Below are 5301 nucleotides of genomic sequence, written 5' to 3'. Positions count from 1 at the left end.
TGCATTGAGGTAGATAAACTTAAGACATGTTGTTTTTTTGTTTTGTTTTGTTTTTTTCCCCCCCACCATTTCCTGTGTGCTTTTTGTTGTTTTTTGTTGTTTGTTTTTTTTTTTTTTTTTTTTTTCTGTTTGTGTCGTTGGTTGTGTACCCCAGAAATGTTGCTGCTACTGTTAACATGGGTAGAAGTTCAGCGGGCAGAGGGAAGTGAATAAAAGAAGGGAGGGGAAGTGGGCGACTGCTGTCAGTTGAACCAAAATTGTCAAAACACTCCTGTCCATGTTTGGTTTGTTGCCATGGGTATATGACCATCAGACATCCTGTTCATAGGTAATAAAAAATAATATTGTGCAGATCTTTTCAGAATTAGTTCAAAGGTGTACATAGATGATATACAATAAAATCCTCTTTTTCTTATCTGTGACTGGCCAGTGCTCATTTCAGATGTTCGGTTTTCTCTTGTTTTTGTTTTGTTTGTTTCTTTTCTTCATAAAGAAGATAATATTTTAAAATATGGCTTGTGACTAAAGACAAAATACACTGATGGGGGATTATAAATTACAATATAACTATATTTACATACAAATACGTAGTTAGGTGCACTACAATGACTGGTAACATCTCAGGTTCTTATAGGAAACAATTACAGTGGAAGTACATTTAAGTAGTGCTTATGTAATAAGTACTGCATGGAGTAAATAATTGTAAGTAGTATTTTAATTACCTGGTAGTTTTACAGAAAAGCAATATTTGCCCATCTTACATTATAAATTTGTTATATTGTTGGGGGGCATATTATGGAGTGACTTGCATTTTTCCCCCACAGCCATAAAAAGCTGATTGTCGTCACCCTGCCAGACGGGCAGGTGACGTGGACACCCGTGAACGCTAAAACTCCAGAACGAAGCGACATAGCAGTTTCACGTCTATGGCTGTATCCCAATTCAGGGTCTGCAGCCTTAAAGTACGCAGCCTCAACGATCCTCAAGGGCCGCGTACTCAAAGACCGCTAAGGCCGGAAGTGCGAGGCTTGTGAAATGGGATGGTCTAGCCTCCGTTGCGCTGCCCAGGTTGCCTAGCAACCATGATCCTAACAGCTGGAAACGTGTCATACAGCTGTGTTTGACAGAAATGAAGGAGAAAATCTTTTGTTCATTTGTTTGTTTGTTTCTACATGAGCTTTGATCATTCTCTGTCAGATTACGCTCAGCTATTGAACGGCGTATATTTTAAAGTAAAGCCTTTAAAACCAAGTTAGTACAAACGTCACTAATGTCACATGACTTTGCCGACATGTGGCCAACAGTAATGTTTAATTTTCTTCGTTATTAAACATTCGCACATAAATACGTGACATAATATTCAGGACTTAAAGTTTACTCTTCGGCCGCCCCTCATCCGCCGTTTTTTTTCGGCAAAATTATCCACACGCACCGCCGCGCTATGCATTCTGGGATATGTTGGGCCACGAAGTCTACACCGCCACAGGCTTAAAATTCAGGGAAATGAAGGACGCATCTGAGGGCCGCATTTCGAGCAGCCTTTGAATTGGGACAGCCTTCGGCGCGCCGCTGTGACGTAATCGGCCTTGAAATGCGTACTTTAAGGCTGCAGACACTGAACTGGGATACAGCCAGTATCATCAGTTTCTCTACTGAAAATCTGGTTTGAACATCGGTGACTTTGACCTCAAGGTCAGAGGTCAGGTTCTCTGAAAATCTTGTGAATGCGATAGCTTGAGTAGGAAATCACCTACGATTTCGAAATTGACTCCACAGGTGGACCTATTAAAAATCTCAAGAGTTCAAGTTCAAATCTCATTGACCTCGATCTCAAGATCAAGGGTCAGAGGTCAACTTTTTTTGAAAAGCTTGTGACTGTGATAACTTGTGAACAATGCGACGTAGGATTTATTTTTTTTAAATGGTACCATAGATCTATCTAGCAGGAGGCTGAGGGGTGCCGCTGGCCCCTGCCAGTGTTTTTATCTCAGTCATTATGTTGATGTGCATGTTGGATTTTCTATTATTTTTTTTTTTACTCTTAGGTTTTTACAAAGAAATAATTATACTTGACTTGCTACCCCCTTTATTGTAGTGTACCTAGCTGTTAAGTATGTGCATGTAAATATAATTTAATACCACTACGCCCTCAGTCATACAGCATTACCAAAAACTACATATCTACATTTGCTAGTTCATTAAGACTTTGTGACATACATCCATACATGGCAGGTGTTTTACCAAATTCTGACCCTTCAATCCCTAATGTTGCTGAAATGATGGCTTATCCGACTCGGCAATGATTTTCCAGTTTTGTTGATTCTAGCTTCGGTTTCCTTTCCTTAGCTGACAGGAGCGACACCAGTGTGGTCTGCTGCTGCTGTAGCCCATCTGCTGTGCTTTCAGAGATGCTCTTCTGCATATACTGGTTCCAGGAACCCGGTTATTTAATTCACTCTTTCAATCCTACCAGCTAAAAGCACACAGCTCACAGACCTTATCCGCTGACAAGGACAATGGCACAACTTGTTTACTTTCTGTTGGCCTGTATGCGAATAGAATTGAGATTTTTAAGCAATAAAACGTGTTTATTTTAGAGGTTTTTGTTTGGAACTTCAAATCTAAAATCACACTACTCTACAAATGACCAATTTAAGAATTATAACCATGATGGGAGTGCTCTTACTCTGCTTTTTGGCATCATCCTATGGTTTGCACGAGTGCCATGTGAAAGCTTTGTTTTCCCAGAATAATTTAGTGGATTTTCTTGGTTCATGCATAGAATAGTAAGGCATCCCTTTACTGACCAGTAGGACCACCACGAGTAAAAACGGTACATATAACCATCGGTTGACTAAGTATCAAGCTTTGTGGTCATGTGCTGACAATAGAAAATGAGCACATATTTAAAATGCATTTTATTTTTCCTTTACAAGAAACAAAAGCAGACAAAGAAATAAGATGAAGGGGAAAGGAAGTGGAAAACCAGTATATAAAGAGATGCAACCTCTGGCGTCCTGAAAAAAATATGTACAATTCAAAATAATATCCATATAAAACATGCCACATACAATAAAAATGATCATTATATTTATTCATATTCCCTAAAAGTATCTCTGCTGTACAGATGCAACATCTTTTTTTGTATTTTAAAGTACGTGAGGTTAAAAAGAAAAAAAAAAAAAATCAAATTATGAGCAACCTTTATTAAATTATAAGATATGCAGAGAACTTAAATTAAGTTTCAGAGAAGTTAAAAATTATTCAGGCGGAAATCCAGTGAGCGGCATAATGTCTCGTGTTCTTCCCTTGGAATAGAAACATACCAAAAAATATAGATATATATGTATATATATATATCACTGCTTCGGATACTTGATCAATATCTACCACTTCAGAGAAAGTTTCTGTTATACTACGAGAGTGCAATTCATTACCAGGTTAAGTATGGGATTAACTTTGATTATTACATCATAACATACATCAGGCCAAGTAACCATTTCACAATGTTAACCAACACATTCACTTCTATAGGGAAGATATTAAAGGAAAAAAAAGAAAAAGCAAAACACTAACAATATTCTAGGGAATTCAAGATTTGTCCATTCAAGACTATATGAATCCAATTTTGACCGATTAAAGGGGGAGGTTTTGGTAAATCAACAAGCAGTAGCATAAATAAAAAGAAAAAAAATAAACATGAACAATATTACATAAATACAAATGCTATGCACCATTGTACTGCTTTATGCAAGAAGTGATTTTTCCATGTCTAATTAACGACTCTCTGCGTGAATCCAAACAGCCTCGTTATCACGTCGGCCTCTCGTCGTGTCCGAATAGAGAACCCCGGACATTTTCCTCACATCTATTTTTAACAAACTCACCTGAAAGCTTATAGCAAAAAACACTAATAGAAAAAACAAGTAAATGCAAAACACTCTGGTTCATATACATAAAGATATTAGTTTGCCATTTTACATATATTTATATTTATGTACAGCTTTATCTTTGTTAAAATGATATCCAGTGGTTGATTTTTTTTTTCCAATTTTATTTTTCTACACTTTTGACTTTGATTACAAAGGGGCTGGATAAAGAGCTGTTGTCCCCCCCTCCCTCAATGCATATAGTATATTTACAGTTTTTACAACTTTGCATTTTTAAAATCATGTGAGGTCTTAGGTTAAGGGAAGGAGGAACCAAAGTAGTATGGGAAGGTGGAGTTTTAGTAAAGCTCCCTTTAAAGACTTTTTTTCTCATTATTCTTACACAGAAATGAAAACAAATGCCCTTTTTTCCAATAAGTCTTTCCCTGCCATCAGTTCAGCCTCGAGGAGACAGTACCAGCACTAGAAAAAGCACACTACAGGGGAAGTAGAAACACTGCAGGCTGTACTCAGGCGGAGGAAGACTTACTACAGTAAAAGTTTAACAACAGTCCATTAAATAATACAGAGAGAGGAAGAGGCATGATTAAAGTTTAAGGTTGACTTGTTGGGGAGTAAAAAACAAACAAAAAAAAGAAGAAAAAAGCAGAAAAAAAAAAAAAAAAAAAAAAAAAAAAAAGCACTGAATGGGGACAGTAGTCATGCATCTGCTGGCTCCTTTTTTTTCCCAAACAAGTGGAACTTTCAGGTGTGAAACAACCAGCTAATGGGTACTTGGTTCATTTTGGACCTGCGTGATCCTTCAGCCATTCACTCAAACTCTTACTGTCTTAAGCAACTCAGAAAAAATAAATGTGGATGTTATTGTGCTTTCACACAGCTAATAGCAGGATTTTGTTTTTAGATGCATAAATAAGAACACAAAAGCAAAAAGCTACATCAATATCCAGGATGATTTGGTGGCATACAGAACACCCACTAAGCTTCTGATTGTGACTTTAATGCAATATCTTATCAAAACTGTCATATAGTTCATCTGTATAAATAATTCATGAATAATAATTATGTTGGCTCATTATTGTAAATCATCATCAGCATAGAGTAGATAGAGCAAACCTGCTGCTTAAGATTCCCTGCTTGTCCGAGAAGGCTAAGCCCATAAAAACAACCCTCCCACCCCCAAAAATCACCATCGCGCCCCCTCCCCAACCCCCCGGAGTATTTCCACAGTAGCAGTTAACAGTTTTTATACAAAGCAGTCACTTCTCGCTAAATCAGTGAGGTAGACTGGGTCCAACTAACCCACCGTGGGACTCCACACAGTCAGAACATCTGGTGCGACTGAAGCCACAGATCAATAGTATCTTACATTTTTTATATTAACTTACTTTTTTCTCCTCTTTTCTTTTTC

The sequence above is a fragment of the Simochromis diagramma genome, unplaced genomic scaffold (genome assembly GCF_900408965.1).
Source record: "Simochromis diagramma unplaced genomic scaffold, fSimDia1.1 OVJJ01000387.1, whole genome shotgun sequence".
Classification (NCBI taxonomy): domain Eukaryota; kingdom Metazoa; phylum Chordata; class Actinopteri; order Cichliformes; family Cichlidae; genus Simochromis; species Simochromis diagramma.
The sequence above is the reverse complement of the archived record's forward strand: the minus strand, read 5'-3'. Positions refer to the sequence as shown.